Genomic DNA, 25,071 nt, shown 5'->3' with positions numbered 1-25,071 from the left:
TCTTGCAATTTCTTATCAGCCCCTCTATGCTGCCAGGATTGCCATAAAAAAGACTTTATTCTACTTATAATCACTGTGAATCCTTCCTGATGAGGCAAGTAGCAGAGCTGCCTCAGAGAAAGACAGAACAGAGTACTAAACTTTTATCCCAACCACACATCAGAATTTGAGACAGAATCAAAACCATTACATAGATTTAGCAATAGAATCATAATGGCCACTGCGTTTCAGATTTTCTAACACATTCCCACAACAGCTTTGTGACCCAAATCTCCCAGGAGAGAGGGGAACATTAAAACTTCAAATGTCATTTTATGTAAAACAATGAGCAGTCTGTTTATAATGAATGCTCCCTATGTGCCATGGAGTTCTGTTTCATCTGCAGTTTACTCTTGCAGTTAAACAAGACACTGCAGGATATTTCCTCATGTCTTTTGGAGACTCATTTGTCGTTCTGCATGAGTGTATGAGCCCTACTATTACTTTACTCCATGGAGGCACTTAGCTGGGTGACCATGCTGGGCTTGGCAAACACCATTTTAGTTGGTGCTCCACTGTTCGGTTAGTTACCTAAGTGGAATGAGGAAGAGAACCACACAAATGCAATCCACACCTGTCAAAAAGCAATGTCAGCCTTTTCTAGAAGACAGTTGCAAATAAGTATCTCTGCTCAAATACATGTTGCCCACCTGGCTGCCTATTGGGACAGAAGCTCTCCACAGCAGCATGTGGTTTGCACACGTACAGGTCCAAGCTGAGAAAGAAAGAGTGTCTCCTTCTCTTATGTCCATCACTGTTCTTCTACTTCAGCAGTTTTGACAGAAGTTGAGAAACAGACCATCCATCTCTAGCAGTGTGAAACAACAGCGGAAGTACGGTTTCTGTGGGTTAAACCTCCATTTACATGGCAAGACTTAGCTTTTGTTGTAGCTCTTGTTACAGAAGCAACACAAGTCCTGATCTATGTATCAGCTTTATATTTCTGTAGATTGTGTTCTTTCTTCATCTAAAAAACACAGGGATTAGTATAACTGAGATATGTGTTTCAACTCTAAGCACTGAGGGTAAGAGTGACCTCCATATCTTCTGGTTATCAGTTCTTCCCTTTACTCCATGGAAACAAAAGTTGAGCATCATCTAGTTGGTAGTGCCAGTGTGGACATTTGTCTTAACTGCTCTCATGATGATGGAGTAGAAGGTGATGGAGCATGAGTGCAAAGTAGCTGAGCAGTATCCAAACCTATTGGTGGATATTAAGAAAACTGTAGTGGAAACAAAGTCATAATTAGGTGGGTGCTGGCTAACTAACCTCAGTGCAAAGTGTTGCACTGCATCGAGGCTAGCAAACAAAGCATAGTTACAGCAAAGTTAGTTGTATAATTTGATCCAACCTCAACCAATTTTTTCCATGTGCACACCTTAGAGCCTGCCTGGTGAATTGTTTACAGCATCTGTTGCCAGGTTTATTATTAAAAGCATCATTGCTTATTGTTGGTGGTGCCAGTCAAAATCTCTTTCAGTATCCAGAATTGGCATAAGTCCAGCAGCTCATTATCCCTGCCTTATGAAAATCGTTATATTCACAGTTGTCTGCCAGTGCACTTCAACAGTAATCTGCTGAAGACTAAAGAAAGAGAAAGAGAAGACTTCAAGATGTGACCCAATATTTCAAAATCAGCTGCATGCTGACACCAATATACAAGACCAGACTAGTTATAAACCATGTGAGAGTGATGTCTGTAACTGACACTCTAACAGGCAAAAAAGCAAGGGATAGAACAAAAGAAAAGGAGCAAATTGGTTACTCTTAACATTTTTCAGGTTCCACGATTTCATGTGAGAAGGGAGCATTCACTTGTTTAGGCACTTTTCTGTTTCAGTTTTTCTGTTTTATTTAAGATGGATTGTGTTTTATAGTGGGACTTTTATATTAAATTAGTGAATACATGGGAATCTAGATTACAGCAGATACAACAGTGAGAAAAGGCCATAGAGAAGGCTGCTGAAGAAGCTTGGGAGAACTACCGTAAGAATATATTGTGTGGATGCTGCGAGACAAGTGAGGTGGGTGTTGTGTTAAGCTTCCAAATATGTCTGAGGTGAACCATATGAAAAAACCTTGAGCAATTTCAGTCAAAACTGAATCCTCCTGCAGTAAAAGTGAGAGCTCTGCTCTCTTGGCAATCAAACTGCATTCTGAATTCCCATTATCATTTCAGAGAGGCAGTCTGGATGGAGTGAAGTACGTAGAGTGACCACAGAAAGAGAGGAGACCTGAGAAGTATGCAAGAAAGGGAAATACAGAGCTTTGAGAACCAGGAACTTGACATCTGCAGTGGAAGGTGAGCAGTGCAGGGGTCTGACTGGTGTGATCTGAATGGTGAGTGAGGTGGGTGTTTGTAGCAATATGCTGGTTGCAGAGAAAGCAGTAAGGGATATGAAGCCTTTGCCCCTGGGAGGTGGAGGCTAGAGTCCATGGGGCTGGGCTAGTCAAAGCAGGGTAAATTCACGAATCGTGAACACAGACTATGACAGGCTATAGGAAGAAATGAGTTCTGGAGTCAGAAGTTGTAGGGAGCCTGAGGACATGAGAAGAAAAGAGGTAAATTCTAAGAGCACATGCTCATGATGGATAGCAAAGTTCTGATTGGGGGAAAAATGAGACGGAAAGCATTTGAAAAGAATAAGGAGACATTTTCATCAGTCTACAGACCCAGTTCTAGTAGAAAGGTGGGTCCAGCCGTCTTCTTTCATAGTGGTCATCTTCAAATCGAATCTCAGATTCAGGTTTGAGGAACACTTTTTTTTTTTCTGTCAGTGTGTTTCAAGTAGTTAGTACATCTCACAATCTACCATCACACTTAAATGGGGGGAAGGGTGAAGCACCCCAATAAGTAAGGCATTTCCAGGCATTTTACATGTTTCAAGATTTACAGGAAAAGATATTAAGAAAATTGATTAGCTACTTTACAACATAAATCTAAAGTGCTAATCCTCTTCTATGACCTAGCCTGCCAAAATTACCTCATATGAAATAGTGTTGGTGGTTACCTTTGCCTGTCACTTAGTTCAACTGTGGCTCTTTGAGACAGAAATTTAGTTATTATTTTATCCAAGATGAAATTCTGAGCATTATATTTATTTAATCTTCTTATCCTCACCATAAGTAAGACTGAATCTCTACGATCTCAAAGTATTAGTTCTTTAAGATTATGACTGTCCTTCTTTAAGTCTTTGTAAGCACTTGTGTCATACTCTAGAGTAAAAAGAGGACCACTTTTTTTGTTTTAAAGAGTTCCCTAAGTAAATTTCTTGGAGTCCATTTTCAAACACTCTTCAATATGGTTTCTACATTTGCAGCTACAATTCGAACAATACAAATTCCCATCTAAGTGAAAATTCATGGAATTTTGTCTAAGAAAGAAAGGAAGAAAGAAAGATAACTATTGTTGGAATTAAATATTTTCCTGCATGTACAGTAACGACAGAATGTTTACCTTATGCTGCCTGATTTACTTGAAGCAACTGAAGTCTTAAGAGGAAATAAAGTTTCTAGACACTCACAAAAGTTAAATTATAAATATTTAAATTTAATAATGATAAGATATTAACTTATATAGCTATTACAGCTTTTATTTAATTTAAAGTTTATTAAAATGGCTCTCATGCAATTTCAAGCATTGCTTACAAACATACCCAGGCACTAGCGTACTTCTAGAGCAATGTGTGTTCTTCACCAGCAGATAGCAGCACAGACCTAGCTATTGTCTCAATGCAAATACTACTTCCTATTTTTTTCCTTTCTTAATTGACCACACAGCTATAACCAAAGGAAGATTTTTCCCCACTGCTCACATGTGGAATGCCTGGTCTCATTATTGAATATTTTGCAGTGAAATGAAATATAAGCATATGTTCTATTACCAGCAGAAATCTGTAATCATCACCCTGCTCACAAAGCCACTGTTGTGCCTCAGTTTTCTTCACTCCTGGGCGCCTCTTACCTGCGAGACCCTCTAATATTTCTCACAGACACAGACAATACAGAAACTAAAACTGAGACTGGTGGAGACAAATGCAATGTGTTGCCTGCAATTTGCTATTTGTTCAATATTTTTCCATGGATTGACCAAGGTGGGAATCACAGAAGTGTACCTTAGAAAACACACAGCAAAACAGGGTCTTTGTCCTAGGATGTATTTTACTTCAGTTTAACAAATATGACCCACACAGGCAGGGAGAGATAACCATGCCAGGGCTGTATACTGCAGATTCTGTGCTCCTGATCATAAGAGGTGACTAGTGACTGGTATGTTGGTGCTTCCTTTCTACCTCCAGATTCACCAGCAGAGCTTACTTACTGCCTTACCCATAAGGTGCGGTGAATTGCTTTAACACCACTATTACTTCAGATTTATTATTTCAAATTTTGCATCAATTCTGACTCGTGTTCCCAGCTTGACCTCAGACCAGCCTTATCACCACAGGTGATCTGGACTCTAGGCTGCCCCTGGCTGCCCCCCTGGCCAGCCCTGCTCACCTGGCTCAGAGGTGATGGAATAGGCCCAGGCTGGTGAGGCCTTCACCCTGCCGGCTGTGTTATTCCCCTTGGCTCCTGGCTCCCTGCTGGTCCTCACTGCTCCCTAACGTTTGCTTACTCTGCTGGTGAATAGGAGCTCAGGATCTGCAGAAAAATGATGCAAAGAAATATTCAAGCTTTTCTTTGTGTATAGTCTGGGCAGTACTATCTCTCCCTGCCTGCCTGGGTCATATTTGTTTAAGTTTTTGCATTTTTTTTTTAATGAGTGACAAGAGTTCCCAAGTCAGACTGTTTTAATGAAATGATTATTTTTAATATCATTCTTTCAGCCAAATGGACTGTTCTGTGACCTGGAAAAGTCTACTCTCAATCTTTTATACCCAGAAATTCAACACTGTGGTCAACACTTTCTGGCCAAGAAGTAGTTATGGGTAAGATGGCTTTTCTAGCTTGGAAACTCTAGTACAACTGCTTTAGCAGCTAAGCAGATCTGCTGAACCTTACAGGAAGTCCATGTCCAGCCAACAGAATGAGAGATTACAAAAGATTAAAGCCAATGTCTTCCACCAGGTAGAGCTGTAGCTTTTGAGGCAACATCATTCCTCCTACTATGCTGTACCTCTGTCATGAGCCACCACAAGTTAGTTTACTATGACCTTTTATATTAGGTTTTGTGCTCAAACAGCCTTCAGTTTCCTGAGAAACAGACTTATGCCAGGACTCTAAGTCCTTCAAAGAGTTTGGCCTTTTTCCCTTCTTACCTTGTGAGTGAATACATCTGGCTAGTTTGTGAAGGATTCACCTTCAAAGTTGCCTACTGTGTTCCTAGCTAATGCTGGGCCATGTCATTCTCTCACCTTTGGTTTGGCATACTATTTTCAGTTGATAAGGTACATGAAGGCCTCTTAAATTTGTTGCATGCAACATCTTCCTCACAGGCACTGAGCATTGTACCTGTCATCTCTTAGTAAAACTGGCCTTTCATTGGTGGCTCGTTGTAGATTCTGGGTTTTTTGAGGGGGAGGCCAATTATTCCTTAAGGAAATAGAAATGTAAAAAAATCAAAATACTTACCAGTCATTTGTTTGCTCAGTAAATGTCACCTTAACTTCTATGCTACAGTCAATACCAATATGTCTCCACACATTTTTGGCTAGCTGCCTCCTCCTCAACTTATGTTCCTCTTTTCTTCCACCAGCAAAAAAGAGCAAAAAGTAATTCATGGCAGGTGAATTTTTAGATATGAACATCATTAAGTTAGATAGAAGCTAAGCATTTTTGGAAACCATAGCAAATTGAGCGTATACATATATGCCAGTTATTTTTCTTTTAAATAAAAGTACCAGAGGGCTAATTAAGAGCTCAACAGGATCTAAATAATAAATATATACTGTAGAACAGATTAGGGAATTAGTCACCTTAAGTACAAAAGTGTAAGTTTTCGGTTCTAGGTGGGTCATAACAGTCTTAGAGTATAAAACACTGAAAGAAGACAAACTTCACACCAGCCAATTTACTTTGTGAGAATGCTGTATGGTGAGTTACTGGTATTCAAAGCAATCCAAGGCATATCATAGCATAAGTCAAGCCAATATATACCACAGCAGTTGAAGTCATATAGGTAGTACACAGAACCATGTTCCATCAGTATGTAATAGTGATTTGTGGCATGACCAGTAAGTATAATTTTAAAACAGAGTAGGGTATTATTTGTGTATAAAGGAATATGGAAAAGAAGTGTACCGGACAATTTTATAGTGGATGCACATTACTGAGGTCTTCTGAGGACCTGTGAGGAATTAGCACAGAGGGTGTAGTCCACCCTTTCTGAGCACTTGCAAATCTTGGTTTCTCTGGTGGGTCTTTCAGGCTATTACCAATGATTGCTGATTGTCAGAGCCCTGTATCTCTCTAAAGTATCCTGTTTAAATGTAGGCTTAGCATCAGTGATATGGAGAACGTAAATGTACCTTTAAGACTTCTTTTCAAACACCTCTCCTCCTCACATTGAGCTATGTGTCAAGTGTAGGCCCACTTTGCACTTTCTGTAGTCTCTTAAAAGTAATCTTAATAAATCATGATAGATGGTACACTCTAAGTTATGTAACTCCTCAGGCCCACTGAGCCCAGTGATCTTTTTTCAGAGAAATAATGAAGAACTAGAAAGAGCTATAAATGGCTTCATGGAAGTTATTGAGACTGTCAGCAGCTAATACACATTCTTAGGTTTGTTTGGTTTTTAGGTTTGTTTGGTTTCTGTGAAGATAAAGCAATACCTACTCAGCAATTTACAGTGTCCTGGTTAGTCTGCAATGCTAGCAGTTCCTCTTGCTCTGTTAAAATAATGTCTTTTTCATAACATTCTTTATTTTGCATTCTTTGTTTTGAAGAACTGTTGTGTGTATAAAAAGAATCTGACTCAATATGAGTATTTACTGAGAATGTTTATCGCGTTCAATCTTTCCAGACTCTCTCTAGGTTGGGTGGGAGATTTCTAAAGAGACTCCTTTCTTGGCTTTGTGTAAATGCTGTCTACTCAGAGAGATGGGAGATAGTTTCTTAAGAATGTGAGGGCCAATATTATATTTTTATTATTACACATCTCACTGCTCAGTGATGGAATCTAGCCAAGAGGAATGACTGAAATTGTATAGCCTCCCCATGGCTTTGGTCATCCCAAGCAAACTCTGAGGCATATTATAATGGTTATCTGATGTTCCTCAGGATATCTGAATTCTTTTGCTTGTTAATAACAGTCTTTCATCTTTTCTTTCATGACAAATATTCATTACGTAATGATCCTTTTTTCTAGAAAGGAAGAAAAGAATGCCACAAATTAAATGCTAGGCCAGTAATTGCCCATCTTTACTGAGCAAGGACAGTTATTCAGCAAGTATTTTGCCCTTTATTCTTTTCACAGGAACTCCTTCTCTGCTCTTCCTTGAGGCCACCAAGCACAGTGGAATTTAGGAGGAGTCTGTGATATTTCTTGGAAATGGCATTCTTGCATGGAAAGGCAAAATTCTTGTATTACAGATGCTCTATCTAAATGCTGTGATGGCTTGATCCAATGCCCAGTGAAGCTAATGTTTCCATGGACTATTCAATCGGACCAGATAAGGACACCTGCAGCTTGAAGGAATAAATGCTAATAGCATCTTTTTTTTTATTCAAAGCTATATACTTTCCTATGTAATAAATAATAATAAAAATCAACTCTCATTATCAGAGCAGTCCCATGAGTTTATCCCAACTGCCAAGGTACAATCTGCATTACTGAGGTGATCATCTTTTTTTTTTTTTTTTAAATATTAATAGAGTGTTTATTCCTTTAACCTATTTAAACTCTGCTCAATCTTCTAGTCCTTTCACTAAAGGAAATTGCAGGCTGCAGGGTAATCTAGAGAAATATCTGTGTTTTAATACTAGCTGTATGTCATCCAGGTTCCCACCGGAGATGACATTATTGCTTTTCAATGGCAAGAGCTGGTCACATGGGAGGTGATGTTTTTATTATAATCAGCTGCAGAGAATTGGTGAGGGTGAGCTCATCTGCAGCTGAGTATGTTTGAACTTTTGTACCTTTCAGTACCTTTCTGTAAGCAGTGGGAATGCTCTCTATTTAAGTTGTTTCCTGTAAATTTTGAGATTGTAGAAAATGTTCACAAGAAATGAGCTTTTCAAAAGAAGAAAAAATTGAACTGGAGAGTTATGATGCTGATCACTGAAGTAAAGTAGTCTCATCTGGGCTGTAAGGCATTATTATGGTTTAAATATCTGATTTGATCTTAGTCTTCCATTCACAGAATTACTCAAAGATTTTTTTGAATCTATGTTGTATTAAACAAAGCAGATTCCACTTACATTGTGGCCTGTTATTACGCTGGAAATCTCCTGGGAGATATTGAGCACCCTTTAACTCCTATCTGAAGCTTCAAGAATTAGTCTTTAGTCAAAGCCTTGATAAACACACATCACATCTGCTTCCCTGGGATGATTTCCAGATGACATGCATTTCATTGACTTTCTGTGAGGAATAAATGTAAATCTAGTGGCACATCTGGTGCTGCCTGCAAATCAATTTACAGTAGTTAAACAGATTTGAATAGGCACTCACTCACATGAAGAACCTGTTGTGCAGCTCTTTGTTTGCTTCACCCCACCGACTTGGCTATTAAACAATCGCATTTACCTTAATGCAGATTTTGTTGGAAAAAGGATGACAGTTTGCACATGGCTGAGCTATAAGGCAGTTAATGAAATTAAATCAAAGAACTCTCAGCACAGTAGGAAACCCGGATAACAGGAACAACCATTTAGTCAGCGCATTTCTGTTCCCACGGGAGCCAAAGCTAATTACCAGTGCTAGGTTGCATCCAGAGGGGTAAGGAGATGACAGCACAACAGTATTTCTCTGCACAGCTGCTCTAGTCAAATTTATTTACATGCGCCAGAGAAACAATGCTTTTAAACCAGATTTTTCCCCAGTGCAGCGATAATGGAGCTGTGTGTTTTGCCTATCAAGTTTTCACAACAATTTACAACGTATGAAAAGCAGCTTACGTTATCCAGCTTATCCAGTATCATCCATTTGGGTCAGCAGTGATCACTTTTGGAAAAGATGTGTCAAAGAAACATGGAGTTTACAGAGTAAAAGGAGGAAACCAGATCCAAGTCTGGAAATTGTCTCCACAAAACAGGCGCATTTTTCTTTTTCTATTATTTAAATAAAAGCAAAGTAACATTCTGCAGTCATCAAAGGATGTACTGTTATCACAGAGCAGATTTTGGATTAACAGCACACCTCATGATCTCTCTGTATTCTCTTTGCTAAACCAGATCATAAAAGGTGAGAAGCAGCAGTTTTGTCTAGTGCACTTTTATTAGTTAAAAGAATTATTTTGTCCTTAAGGCACTGGGCCAGATCTTAGAACATCTGGTTCAGTTCCTGCCTTTTCCATAAACTTCCTGTGTGACAAAATATCTTTGTGCTTCAATTCCCTATCTATCAGGCAGGGATGATGCTATTTTCTTGTTTTACAGAGGTGGTCAGTTCATGGAGTCTATGGGAGTACCTGCATAGGCCTACTCTGATGAAAATGTGACCTTAAGAAGTGGACAAGATTTGACTACCTAGTGTTCTTACTACCTATCCAGTCCTAGCTCTGGCACTGTTTTCTGTGCTGTTTTTAAGTATCTCTCTTTCAGTGTTGTCATCTGTAATATTAGGATAATGCTACTTTCTAAATTGCAATGGTAGTTGCGTGAATAAATTGTCTGCAATGTTTCTTAGCGCTTAGAAAAGGGATGGTGCTGTAAGAATTTAAATCATTTTGATCATGAAAATCCCATGCACTAGAATGTCTTTTGCATAACATAGTGGTTTTACTGTCAGAAAGTTTTGCTGCATGTGCCAACAGAGCTTCTTCCCTGTTGTTTTCAATATGAAAAAGTTCATTCAAACTTCACACATTATTATCTCACATCTTTCAGATACATAAACGCAACTGCATCAGTGTGAAAGACGAGGAATGAGTAAATGATGGCTACAGTCTGATCTTGGCTAGAATGTAGTTAAGATTTTATCTGAATCCAGCAAAAGGCATTGACCTGCAGGCTGTTTTCCAGCTTGTGCCTAATTGGAATGTTGGCCATCTGCCAACAGCAGAGCAAAAAGTCAAGTTGTGAAACAGGAGAAATATTTGAGTCAACTTCTGAAATAGGTGGAGTGGTCATAGGGAACTAATTCTAATTACTGTCCAGTCTGGGTTACATCTTTTCTTCCAAAAATTTTATCATTTCTGTGGCTTCCTGATTATTTCTTGTCAAGATTAAAATCTCAGCCTACAAAACACTGGAAAGATCAGTCCTATCTAAAAATTATCTGATGTGAACTGAGAAGTTTCTAAGTTTATTTTTATGAAGGGGAACAGATTGTTTGGAGCAAATGCTGCAGACATCTTCTCTAGGCTGATAATTGGTGTCATGGGTTAGCTGAGGAAAATGTTTCTAATTGCTGTGTAGGACTATTGCTTTCCCAAATGTAAATACGTAAATTGTCTGGTCCTGTTCCTATGATCATATGACTCTTTCCTTTCTAGTCATTCACTGAAGAACCAAAACCATATTCTCAAAATTACAAATTGAAATGTTGTGGGTAATAATCATTTTATAATGCAGTATTAAAACTGTGAACTAGTCTTGTTACTACCTCCTTCTAACTCACCTGATATATTCATATTTTTCCAGAATGAAGGTTGGTTTTTTTTTTCACAGCAATACAGAGTTTAGCAATTGTCTGGAGCACTGAGCAAGTGGTATGAATACCCTCCTTGAGCCAAAAAAGAAAGGAAAGCAAGCAAGCGGGCTTTGGAGAAAAGATACAACTATTCATTCCAACGTTCTTAATCACAGCAATACGCATTCCACAAGACAGCTTGTTCCTGATAACACAGAACACATTCTGCTTTCTTGTGAACAAACATTTTCTAGTAATTTAAAAGTAAGCATTTGGATTGATGAAATGATAAGCTGGGTGTCTTGAAAGAATGCTTTAGGCATCAGGACAGCATATGCAAGTCCGGTCATACTATCTGTAGGAACATGCTAAATATTCTGGCGTCCCTCAGAGTCTCACTGGTGAGTACCCCAAAGTACCTTCTGATTCAAGAAACACTTAAGGTTGTTCCAGGATTTCACTTAGCTCTGGGGAAGTAACCACTAATATTTTTATTTTTTGAGAACAGGATAACAACACAGCACTTACCTCTGGAAAGCAGAATATGAAGAAAAGGTAATAAAGCGGGAACACAAGGATGGGAATGTTTGAACAGTCCTAGCTCTCATTCAGTGGAACACAGGAGTCCTTTCACACCAGCCTCTAGAAACATTTAGTAAATGATGGAAGAAACAGTGGTGACCGGTTCTGGACCAAACCATTAGTTAGGAGCTCCCTTAAAGGACTAGACATAGTTTGTAGAAAGGCATATCTTTCATTAGACTATTCACCATAGATGAGGTTTGTGATATGCAAATAAGTCTGGGTTTTGTTAGTTCTATTAGCTGATCTAAAATGTGATTACCTCCTTGCCTCACTTGTAGCCTTAGGCTATTGTAGCTACAGCAACACTGCTATATTTTAATGCTGTTCTTATGGTCTCTCTAGACAAAAAGAGTATAAAGGACCAGCTTTTGAAAATCTATGCATCTCCAGCAACTTCAGTAGAGCTTTTCTAATTTACATGAGGTGAGAGTCAAACCTGTGCTGTACATCAAGTCCTTCTTTGAGGACACCATCAAGTCTGATGCAGGAAAAGTAGAGTTTTGCAAAGTTGTTTCAAAACAGTGTTACAGATAACTAAGTAGGTTTGAAAGAGTAAGAGTGGAGATTATACTGAAACAAGGGAATGCCACAAAGTGGAATAGTCAGTGACATCTTAAAAGATGATAAAAAGTGGATCTAATAATAAAGTCTTATGACAAATATTGTAAACAAGCAATACTTTTACATATGAAACTCAGTACAGAGAACTTCGTTCTCAAATGTAGGTCAAGTTTCCAGATGCTTCCTGATAACATATGAGGCATTCTGTGCCGGCATGCAATTTCTCACTTAGATAACACGTAGGAAACAAAATGATCTAAACTCCCAAGACACTTGACCTTGTGTGCAGTTGTCTAGGATCAAAATTATGTACAAAATACTCAGATATTATCAGGGCTTTGTGTATATCGTGATTCCATAGCAATGGAATTTGCTGAAAAATTGCAGTGTCGGCTCTTGTTTATTACTAGATACTATATGAAATGATAGGAGAAGGATTCTGGAAGTCCTGCAGGGAGCCTCTGTAGCGGGCACTTGGCAGTCATCTGGCAAATGACAGTCCCCTCCCTAACTTAATGCAGGCTCCAGAATGGTAAGTTGCACGAGAAGGTTTAAATCACAATAGTTGCCATAATAGCTGTGATTTATAAAAGAAACAAAGGGGTTTATAAAGTAGATATGTTTCTAGTCTCTATGAGCATTAAAGCACCTTTGATAATGTCAGCCAAGTACCATCAGTGTACTGAACTACACTTTTAATGTTAGCTGTGAGAAGGATAAGCTCCCCATCATCTGGAGGGGATGGGGGGGAGGGAATTTAGAAAGGAAAGAGGGTCATTTAGAAGCAGCATCATTAACCATGGTACTGCAGTTGTCCAAGCAATTTTCTAACACTCTCTTCTAGCCATACTCATCCTACAATCCCAGGCTGCTTTCCCTGCCGTTACAGGTGTGAAAAGTACCCTCTGCTCTTTGCCTAATTGCTAAAATTTCTAGTTTTTGCTATGCAAGTGGAAATGCTGTCACTGCAAATATGTAAAATTATGGAGAAGGCATAAAATTAATTTATAATGGATATCAAACTACAGAGCCTCTTTGGACTGTTTGAGTTAATGCTCAAAATATATTTTTTTAGAAACTTACTTTTTAAATATAAATGAAGCAGCTGTGAGATTTCCAACATACTATTCCAGAACATCTCCGTATCTGAGTTTTTAGGTACAAATCAAACATGAATATGATTATTTTTTACTAGTCATGAATACAAATATTACTAACATATATGAAATTTGGTGACATGGATCACATTCCAGAAACTTTGAAATAGGCCAAGTTATGTTCTGACAACATTTTAGCTGGGAAAAAAAGAAGTGCTTTATACAATTTTTTTCTCCAACTAATATGCAAAATATAATTTATGTATATGCTATTTTATAGTTCTAGAAATGCCTCCATAACCTGAAGGGTTTTTTCACATGGCCATGAAAGCTAAGAACTACACAGTTCCTTAAGGGAAGTATTGTGAGGCCATAGGTAAGATGCAAAATTAAGGAAGCCTTCATCATTTTTGTGTTGGTATAATTATAATTAAAAGTACTATTTTTTTCTTGTCTGCATGATTGTCTAACCAGTCAGCTACCTTCAATATAAGTACTCATGAGATTTTATATTCAATTTAAATGCAACTTCTTTAAATAGCTCTAACATAAAGTTAAAAATGCAGCTGCCATTGAGCAGGCCTAAGACTCATTCACACTCGCTGTGGATAACATTTTGCGATACTAACAGAAGTCCAGACCATTTCTTTCTCATTTTCTTTCGATGTTGACATCTGCTTGTTGGTTACCTTTTGCATTATCCAGCCTTAGTTTGGAACAGAAACTGCAGCAACAGCATCCCACCAGGACACAATTAGTCCCTGTGTAGAAGCTATCCACAGCCCATGATGGGGAACACCAAGCCAGAGGCCCCCTGAAGGTAAACCAAGTGCAGGAGAACATACCAAACAGAGCAGAAGGCAACCACAGCAACGGAGCAGTGTACGGATGTCTGCACAGACACTCCAGTTACGTGTGTTTGGCACTGCAGTTGGCAAGGTCATGTCTCAGGGTTCCTTTCCCAGTCTGTGTTGGAGCTTTTTGAAGAATTGGTCTGTGATGTGTTGAAAGTGGACTCGTGGACATGCCTCTCTCTTACGGATATTCTTCTAGATGTGATTTTATGAATCCCAGATATAGTTCCAGACTGGCACAGCTCCACTAGATGAGATTGTCCGTCCTGCTGTGATTGGGCTTGTGGGTGTTTGGGGGTCACGTAACAGTTATCAGAAGTGAATAGAGTCAAGTTAAGAAAGCTAAGACAGGGGAGCTGACTATCTTGGGAAGGCAACAAGCCAAGGGTGCATCATATTTCGTAGGCAGACCATGATCAGGCAGAGGTGGACGATGATAGACGTCTTGTTATATGATTTCCCATTTCTGTCGAGATTGAAACTAAACCCAGCCTAGTCTGAGAGTTACCTGAGCCTCACCAGGAAAAGCTGGGCTTAGAAGAGCACTGTTGCAAGGAGCAGGAATCCTACAGAATGAAGCAGAGAGTTGTTCAGGAGTCAGAGAAAGAGAATTGATCCAGCAGAGCCTGAGGGGAATCTAAACACTGCTCAAAGTGTTCTGAGCCCAGAGGGAGTTTTCCAAACTATCTGAATTAAAGTACATTCTTCAGTCTTAAATAACAGTGGCAACTTTAAATGTCTCTTTCCCTTTTTGGCTTGTTTTTTTCTCTTTTGGGAGAAAGTGGGAAAAAACAGACTTGAGGTCCAGAAAGTGCAATCTTCTCATATTGCAAACAATCATTTAATAAAAAATCTGCTTGCAAACTGCTGGCAATCCTTTTAAAATCTAATTGGTCTTCTTGTTCCTATTACATCTCTCAGAAGGCTGTTTTAGTAAGTCCTCACTCTGCTCTTTAGAAACCTTCCTTCAGCTGACATTGTGCCAATATCTTCTTTTGGAATGAAGAGCAGCTCCTCTTCCATACATATCCCTTGATGCGTTCATGGCCAGCAGTCACATCCCTGCTTATCAGATTGCTCATTTGAACAACCTCACTCTTTTAGCCACCTTTAACAAGATAGGTTCTTCATGAGCCTAGTATCCAGTTTCCTGACCAGCCTAGCGTCCAGTCTCCGAATGTGTTCTGTTCGCATGATCCAGGTCAAATTAATCTTTTAAATAATGACAACTAGAACCGTGCTTGGCATTCCGGGGGGTGTCTTATTGTTTCATGTAAAATGGAATTAATAATTCCCCATCTCTGTTAAAATATCTTGCCTGACAGATGAGGATCACATTTTTCTTTTTCATGGCTTTATGACAATGGCTTCTCATAGTTGGGCACCTAACACATGGATCCCTGTCCCTGGATGCCTCTAGTTGATAAACTGACAACTTAAAGCAGAAATTCTTACTTGTCTTTGCATTTTATTTACAGTTCATCACATTTCTTTTACTCCTGTCTTCAAAATCAGTCCCTGTTTCCTGTATGATGTTCTGTTCCCTCTCCTTATACGATATTTTACTACTGTACTGAAAATGCCTCTGACTTTGTATCATCCATAGATTTCATTAATATGCTCTAGTCTCTGTGCCAAGACCATTAGTAAGAATATTTTATAATATTGATTCCGTAACCAGTCCTGGAGGATGTCTCCCTGTAAACTTCCTCAAACCCTCAATGATAAATCCTTGTTCTCTTTCCCTTATTCAGCTCCTTGCCAAATTCTCTTGTCATTGTCAGACTAATTTGTATTCCCACATTCAAGTGGTTCATATACTAATTCAAGTCTTCTCCAGTTTAAATTAATACTGTGGAACTGTATAAGAAAGGTTTGTAGAAGTCCCAATAGATCTCCTGCATATTCTTTCCCTAAAAAAAAATTGATTATGTTGTCAGAAACAATGCCAAATGTACGTGTTACAGCCCAGCTTACCATCTTTGGTAAGCCCAGACCGCATTTTGTCCTATTTTTCATTTTCCTTTATGTCTTCTACTATTTTTTTCCTTCACGGCATGTTCTAAAGCCTTGTGTACTATTGAGGTCTGCAAATGCCTCATCATGTTTTCTCTGTCCTGTTAAAAACAGAAGTAGCGTTTGCTGTACAAGATGGAAAAAAAAAACCATTTTGTTTTGGGGTCTTAAGTAGATAATCATTCATTTCTGTTCTGGTCTGATTGCACAGTTACCCTACCTTCCTTTTTTTAATGATTAAAGATTCTTTCTTTTTTTCTTTTTCCTTTTATTTGTGTGTATTTTTGGCAACTCATACTTTATTGCTATCTTCTCTAACCTCTGAGGCAGAGCAGTTTTAGTTGATTAATTTCCTTTTCCATTTCTTCTAGGCTTTTTGTTTACCCGTAATGTATTTTTCTAGGTAGCAGTTCATGCAGTTACAGTTAGGGCCTTCCTCTAAAAGTGTTTTCCTTTACTTGAGATTCAAGTTACAGAGGAATTTTGCCTCTCCCACTTGCAAATCCTCCAAAATTTTCTCACCATTCAGGCTTTTGAGCTCTTCAATCCAGCTAACTTCACTAAATGGGTCTCTCTATTTTTCAAATTTTGTTCTTTTTTTCTGGCACTGCTTTTTAAATTTAAATTAATTTCATGTAAATTGATCTGCATTAATTCACAATCACTTGACCCAAGCTGTTTTTGTACGCTACAGTTGTTCTTTAGCTAGTTGGAGCAGAAGTCCACAGTGTTTAGTCAATAGCACTTTACAGTAAATTCTCAAATGTTATCCTTCCCCAAGGTAACTGAAAAACAGTACAACAGAAGAATCATGTATTCCTTCTATTAGAACAGCACATCACATACAGTCCTTTCAGTATACATGATGGCTGCTCTGTCTACCAAGTCTCTGATTTATAGTGATGAAAAGACTGATTCATTCAATCCATAGTCTCCTCTTCCCAATGAAAAACATTTGTCTCATTGATTCAAGACATATTATACTTGTTTCAGTGATGCCCACTTTATTATTAAGGCTAGACCTCTATCCCCTGAATAATCCCCATGATTTTCAATGGGGCTAATTTACAGTAAAAGACAGGATATTCTGAGAAAACGTAACAGAATCTGACCCTAAGAGAAAGACAGTGAAGGCTACAGAACTTATGAAGGAGGGGAATTTTTAATTGTGTTATGAAGGGCTGTACTATTGTGGGAAGAAATTCAGGTAAAAAAAGTGTATCAGGAAAAAACATACTAACACTGAAAAACACTACAGTCCAGAAACAGCTCCCAAAGGAAATCTTGGAAACACAAAAGCCTTGGACTTTTAAAAGCAGATTTGACAATGCAATAGAATATGTCCTACATTTTTAAGCTGGCTAGCACAGATTTTTTCCATTTCTAGCTTCCTGACGCTAGTTTCCAGAGGACTCCTGACACACGTGCCTGTGTTCCCTATCTCCCATTTCCCTGACAGATGTTCTGCTCCTCGTTAAAAGGGGAGTAACAGCACCCTTTACTAACTGTTCCTCAGTTTTCACCCATAATTTAACCACAGATTTCAAGTGCTGTTGCACTGCTTTGCACCTATTCCACTGACCTTAAATCTAGCTAATTTCTGACTTTTAGGCACTCTTCCTGTCTGTGGCTCAGCAAAGGAGTGGAGGGGGAAAGAAATGCTAGCTGCTGTTTAGCAGTTCTGTGAATGAAAAAGATTTACTTTTAAGGCACAGCTTGCAACCTGCAGGTGTGACCCAAAACAAAAGTGTTTTTATTCTTTCTGTTTAATATCCCATCTTGAAGTTTGTGGCACCAATGGCAGGAGATTGATTTTTGTAGAACTAGTTTCCATACCTCTAATTTCTTTACAATCTTTCTGTGTACAATGTTAGATTTACATACATTCCACCCCTAAAATTAGGCTGGAGTCATTCTTCATCTTCCAGGGTTAGCTAATCCATCATTAGATGGACCCATGCAGATCTGTAGGAAATGTTTGCTTTTAAAGCCAAGCTTTCTTACATCAGCTTTTGACATTTTATTCACTTGGACAAGCTGATTAATGGTGTCAGCACTGTGCATTTGCTTTGCAATGAATACTAAGCAGATGTTAGACTGGCTTGTTGCCCCACACTTTGAGCATGAAGAGGTCAGTTCTACAAGACCTTGCTTTTGTGAGTGGGTCTGTTACCAAAAGGTCAAAGGGTGTCCCTGAGTCTATTTTATATATAAATATGATATTGGCTAGTCTTAGATATTTTGATAGATATTTTGATTCAGGTCTTCTGGGAGAGGCTTTATTTTAGAAGTACAGGGCCAAAACCTGACATGTCAGTCTAGGCAAGACTTCTGCTGACTGCAAGAGCAATTTTCTCTGTGAGGACTTCAGTGTTTAACCAGTTTTGAGTTGCTGCCATTATACCTAGCATTTTTTCTCTCTGTGCATGTGTAGGCAAGGTCTGTAAGGAGAAGTAAGATCTTTGTATTAAACCAGCGGGATGTAACTGAAACCAAAAGAATGTTTCAGGCATGTGAGCCCCTCTTCAGGTCTGAAATGGAAGCTACAAACTTCAAGCTAAATTCAAAGTGAGAAGGGAACAGTTCTTCCAAAAAATCTGAATAAAGCTCCTGTAGGATAAAAGGAAAAGTTAGCGAGAGAACAGATGGTAAGCTCATTGTCCTACAACATGGGCTAAGCTTCAGAAATGAACCCACTGAAGTAGAAATACATCTGTTTGACACAGATAGAAGAGAATCAAGTGCATTGATACAGATTTCAGAAATGGGCCTGTGCTACAAAATTGGATTCAGATCTGAAGTTTCTCAAAGTTCAGGAAGTCTTCAGATACTGGGCTCTTAGACCCTTCTCACCTAATTTACAGAAGATAGGTTGTGTGTCTACATTGCTTGTGATTCTGGGACAAAGATTTTGAATGTACTACTCTCCCAGATAGAATTATTATATCCCTAGCTTCTGAAAACCCAGTGGAATTATTTGTTTTGTGTAATTTAATAATGTATTAAATGTATATACATAGCTGTGTAATTATTAATGTATTAATTTGTTAATTCCTGTGTGGGGTGTTTCCCCCTTCCTCCCCCACAAAAAAACTTTCTCCATTCTAGCCAACAGAAGAAAGAAAACAGAAAAACTACACATTAATCCCACACAGGTAAAACTTAATGTATTTCAGTAAATGCAAGATAGGAATATTCACAATGACTTCTTGCCTTACTGTAAGGCTCAGAGATTAGCTCCCAACTTAATCTCTTTATTCATGACCTGTTTTCACCTTTCAAATGAGATTTATATAAAATAATTTTGATTATTTATGATATTTAGGTACCAGAATTAGGATGCTGTCATTTTTATGTAATAGCATGTCCAACTGTAAGCTAGAATGGCACAATTATATTGACACAATTCTGCTGGTCAGAAAAACTCTTCCTTTATAACAGTTCTTAAGACATATAAGCAGAAGTAGGCCATCTTCTGTATGATGCACATTTTCCTGATAATTACATGTAGGTTGTTTATATTTCTCTCCCTAAGCACAAATCTCCTAGTTAGTTGTATTTCATTAAAATAAGCCCTTCTCTAGCTTAATAACCAACATGTTTTTAAGCCTGTTTGGTTAAATCAGTGAGAGTTGGTGTACAATAAAAGCCTAAAGGTAATGAGGCTTTTGCTTACTGAACATCTTTTATACTCCCAGTGTACCTTTCCCTGTGTAAGCTGAGTCTCAACTGTGACAGAAAGCGGCTTCTAGCCCAATTCATCACCTTCCAGTTGACTGTACCCTTCGCTTGAATACAAATTTGCAAGTAAGAAAGCTATGGAAAGGGTCTAGGGGTAGAGGGAAGCAGCACCCTGAACAGAAGGGTGCTTGTTCCCTCTGCCACTTCAAGTGACTGCCTTCCTTGCTCTCCCCATGCATTCATTTGCATAATGGAGGTGATCATCTGGCCGTTATTGTGGCAGATCGAATGTAAATCAGTTACTGAAACATAAAATACATCCTAGGGAACTCTGTGCGCACCGGCATATAAATGAAGGCCTTAGTGCTGCCTGGGGATACTGGAGGTGACAAAAGAAACATATTAGTGTTGCTAGTTGACTCTTATTGTTACAAACTTGCATGAGAGGATACAGGAGGATTTCACAGGCTTGGTGAACAAAGGGTTTGTTTTAGTTCAACTCCTTTCTCCTGTTACTGTCAAGCTGTTTAGGAGACTGGGCGCTGCGCTTTGTATTTCAGTCCAGAACTTACCGCCTTTTGGGAAGTGGTGGGAAGTGGTTGGTTTGGTGGGAACTGGGTTGTTTTTACATCCCAATTTTTGACACCCTCTTGGACTGAATTGGACTCCAAGCTGGGCCATTTCTGCTTACATTCAGGTACAATCATGTACTTAATTGTTTTATTTTAGGCACTAAACCTAGTGAAAAGACCCTCCTGATCTGCAGCATTTTATTGAGCCATTCTATGTAGCATATGTTCACATTTTCTCAGGTAAGACACTATTTTCCTTCTCAACATAAAAATGTCTGCAAGCTTTTATTCCTAGCATTTAGAAAGAAACAGAAAGTACCCACCATGCTCCTACCCAAAATTTTTGACCAGGATTCCTTCCTTTTGTCTGTGCTAGAGAGGGCTAGGACTCCATGCCTCCTCTATCACATAACAGACTTGCTGCATATACACACTCAGTTCAGTCCATCCCAGGCAAAAGGCACACATCCATGTTGCTGTGCCTCCTTTCAGGAAGCCTGCCAGTTACTGCTGTAACCTTCCAGTGTTCAATATGGTCATCCTTGAGGAGATATGATCCTCTTATGTGCCCCTTTCTCTTGAAGTTTGCCATTAAGTAGGATTTAGTGCACCTAGCCTTCAGCAGCTTGTACTGGGAGAATACTGCAATAGAGGAAAAAGAGATTTCTGTATAGTGCTGGTTCTCCAACTTAGTGTCTCTTTTCCTCACATCTGCTGCAACTGGCTGTCCAAGTTCTTCATGATCCTCTCTGAAAAGGTTCTCACTAGCATTCATATAGGTCACATCTCAGTCACAGAATGAGAGATTAACACTGCTGGGTCATATGTTCTATCTCGTGCAGAAACTAACATCTTCCTCCTTTTTTCTTCACTCTCGCATGAAGTACATTGGGGCTTGTGTTGGCAGAGAAGCTCTGGTGCTGCGCTTTTACAGGAGTGCATGTTGTGTTTGTCTCATACATCTGAAAACAGAAAGGGGCTGGGGAACTAAGTATTGCTAGTCATAAACTTTCAAAAAATATTAGGGCACAAAACACAACAGTATTTTAAAAAGATGTGGGGACAGGGACGGGGAGTCTTTCTTCTATCTTTTGGTTTTATCAACCTGTTAGGTTGATTTGGGCAATATTGAAAAATTCTTTCAACAATCATCATCGCCAGAAATTTATTTTTCTATTAAATCTTTTTTCTTTTTTTTGCATTTGGATTTTGATTCTTGAAACTCTTGCTCAGTCATTGCTTGCCAACATCCTAGTGCTGGCAACAATACAGAACAACACAAATTTCCTGGGATTTATAGTAACTGGCAATGCTGTTTTCCAAGGAGAAGCATTAGCCTTGTGCCTAAAGCTTGGATTTATATAAAACAACCCTATTTATTCCCTAAATTTGATCATATGCTCTCATTTTCATATATGTCTTTATTAATATAGTGCGATATTTCTTTTCAAACTTTTAATATTTTTGGCCTTCCTCTCATTTAAAGTTACAATTCTCTGCTATTTCAGTTAAAAGATACACCAGTTTTTTTGAATCTGAGTCATTTTTTCCTACAGTTCTAGCTTCATATTTCCCTATAGTTCTAGCTTCATATTTCATCAGCACCACATAGTGAGGGCTATCCACTAGAAGCGCATTACTTAAATCTATACAAAAGATATAATCAGCTTTTATCACTGATCTGTTGTTCCTAGGCTTTATTTTCACATTTTGATTCTTCTTTACACTACAAATCATTTTACTCATCACAGTACTGATGTGGTTGCAGCTCAGCTGAGATCACTTTGCTTTAGTGGGACTGCAATCAATAAGACAAAAAAATTAGGCTCTTGTCCAAATTCTTTATCTGGAACAGACAGGGCTGATACCAATATGTTCATGGTCTGATTCACAATTTTAAGAGCAAACTTCTTTGCTACAGAGATTACTAATCTCATCTACAAAAACAAAAGAATGCCTTTACTTCTGAAACAGAAAATTTTGCTTGATGTTTTACCTTTTGGATCTTAGCTTCCAGATATCATCTTAGCAGCACCCAGATTGTAACATCATAATCTTACCTCAAGTTTGTGCTTACCTCTGAGGCTCCTCTGTAGACAAGCATTAGGCATAAACATACTACAACTAAATGTTGTCATCTGACCTTGAGGTATGTGCATGGTATTTTCTTTAGTTTGGAAATAAAGAATTGAAACATGCAGCACTTAACTCCCTTCTTTCACCCTCATAAAAGGCCTAAAAATGTATACAAAGGTTATCTGTTCTCTTAATCATTTTCCTAATTTCATAAATGTGATCAGCTCTCTACAAGCATGTAAATATATCAGTAAATGGGGAGCTAGAAGCTAATATATCTCTAGTTAGCACAAGTTGGTGAATTTTAAGCAGGAATCAGTGTATGATTCAACCTGGTACAATGACTGGAAAAAAAAAAAAGAGGCAAGAATGAGTAAAGATGCTGGCAGTGAAGAGGAATAGAGGATATAGGCAATTCACACAATTTGGGGAAGGTGCACAGTGCATGAGAGATTGTTTCAAATGGGTTTTCATAAAAGAAGCAAAGCTAAGAAAGGAAACTAAGGTCCTGACAAAAATTTTAAATATTGAAAAGAATGTGGAGAACAGCAGAGTAGTTAGAAAATAAAGAAGGGATAGATGGAAATAACTGAGCCAGCAGATTCATGGATCCTGATTCAGCAAAATCCTTATAAACTTAAATTTAAGTGTGCTCTCCATTTCCATGGAAGCTAATCCATTATTAAAATCCTGCCTGTGATTAAGTGATAAATTAGTCCTATAGTAATCATAGTCTCCTCCTTCAGCTTTCACTGAACCATAGCATTCACTTCATCCAGGGAATTTAGGCTGCTCAGTACTTCAAGATACCGCTTTTTTTTTTTTTTTTTTTTTTTTTAAGAGTGTCAAACCCATAGTTATAACACACAATTCCTCTTTAACATTTTTCTAACTGTTTTTACTTGAAGGATCTTAGTAGTACCGGGCATTGATCCAATAAACATGAACTGATTCAAGGGCAGAAGACAGTCTGAAATCCTCCCTAATATTTTCCTTCTCTATGTTACCATGTTTAAAGAAACAAAAATAGTTTAATTTTTTTCCCCAGCATCCTTGAATTGTTTCACATTTACAATGCAATAAAAATGTAAAAGAAAATTGTTCTTGGAATTTATGCTACCAATTTTTCCCTTATAATGATTTTTAGGCCCAGTAAAATTAACAGATGTTTCTTACCAAAATCCCAGAACTAAATTTAAAGTGGCTTATTCTCATTTAAAAACCGCAAAACAATCATCAACAACTCTAGAGTGTCAAATAAATGTCCTTTACATACAATCGTGAAGCTCCTATCTGAAGTGAATTAAAAATTAATCTTGGAAAAAAATATCATAGTGGTTTTTAAATGTGTTTCTGAGGATGAGATTAATTACATCCATTGATGTGAATAATAAACAATCAATACCCATTTTCCTTTCTGAAAGGATGAAATCAAATCCATTGGGCAGCTAGGGCTTTGTTGTTGTTGTTCTTAAAAATATCAGTATAATAGGCAGTTAAAATGGGAATAAAGAGAAAATGAGAATAAAAGAAGGACTAGAAGAATTTTTACTGAAAACCATAGCAAAAAGTAGAACTGCAAAATGAGATGAAAATGAATAACCAATAATAATGAAGGCTAAGGCTTATATCCTGCAAACTTTTATCCTTATACATTTAGCTAATGCCACAGAGCATACTACAGGATTCTGGAAGTGTTTGCACCAACTATTCAGCTTGGCTGTAGATTTGTAGTGACTTCAGTTAATAAAATAACATTTGAAATATCGTGTAAACTCCCGAAGCTCCAAAGCTGTTTCCATTCTGTAGAACTCATGGTAAGTTACATTATTCACCATTCTTCATTGTTCTTCTTTGGATTTTTAACTAAAAATGCTATGGAAACATTTATCAAAATGTGTTTCCCAAAAAGCAGGATTATGGCGAAGGAAAACAATAACCATTTCAACAGTGGTTTCAGTACTGTTTTAATTCAACTACTTAAAAAATAATAAAAGGGTTGGATTTTGTTCCAGTGTTGTTGTTGCTGTTAAATTATAAAGCAATATTTCAATGAATAATCCCTTTATATACTATGAAGCCTGGGCAGTTTTAGAGGTGGCATGTTTTTTCCATGGCGTTTGTCAAACCAGCCTACTGAGCTGGGTCCAGTTGTTCGTGGGCTGGCAACAGGACAGTTAATCTATCCACTTTTAGCTAAAAAAGCTACTAATTTAATGAACACAGAGACTGAACAATTCCTGTAATGATCTTTTCAGAGTGTGACCAAGACATCCCTGTACTGTGGTAAAAAAGCTTGCTTTGACAGTTTATCTGCTGGATGGTTCGTAGTGTCCAGGACTGTTTATTTAATTAACATGGCTTTACAAGAATACTAGGAGAAACTAACAGAGCAGAAGACCTTACTCAGGTCATCTGTCCTGGAGTGAATTTTACTCTTGGTAAACCCTTGGTAAATGCTGAAAAATATTTTGGCTAAAGAAAATTCCACAATTTAATTTAATTTTGAGTATTACATGCTTAAAATTATTTGCATGCTTAAGTATGATTTCTCAGCAGATTGCAAAATCAAAACTATATACTGGATTTTTTGTAAAGCACTTCTGCAAAGTTAATGTGCAATAGGCAGGCTTTTGTCTCATGTTTTTATGGTGTTAAGACCTCTAAATTCGTCAGCCAAATTTGACTATAATGCCACTGCAGCTTTAATCTAAACAACTCTAAGATAACATTTGATATGCTCATTAAGCAAATAAAATAATTCTTTTGGCTGAAATCCCATCATAAGCACTGGAGTTTGTTTTCTGAAAAAAGAGATAAAGTGAATAATAATTCAGTGGATACCAGTAAG

General features: G+C 38.0%; 1 long non-coding RNA gene across 2 annotated transcripts in view; it reads left to right on the top strand.

The window, feature by feature from the left end:
- LOC106490629 (uncharacterized) overlaps window positions 1–7,751 on the top strand; it is a 109,321-nt gene extending 101,570 nt beyond the window's left edge. For both annotated transcript variants that reach the window (XR_010884969.1, XR_001293642.2), the window contains 3 exons: window positions 2,220–2,342; window positions 4,870–4,971; window positions 7,461–7,751. This is a non-coding gene — a long non-coding RNA (uncharacterized lncRNA). The remainder of the gene's footprint in view (window positions 1–2,219; window positions 2,343–4,869; window positions 4,972–7,460) is intronic.
- Window positions 7,752–25,071: the final 17,320 nt, after the last annotated feature.

Source organism: Apteryx mantelli, chromosome 1, assembly GCF_036417845.1.
Source record: "Apteryx mantelli isolate bAptMan1 chromosome 1, bAptMan1.hap1, whole genome shotgun sequence".
Classification (NCBI taxonomy): domain Eukaryota; kingdom Metazoa; phylum Chordata; class Aves; order Apterygiformes; family Apterygidae; genus Apteryx; species Apteryx mantelli.
Note: the sequence above shows the minus strand (reverse complement) of the source record. Positions and strands in the feature narration are given on the sequence as shown.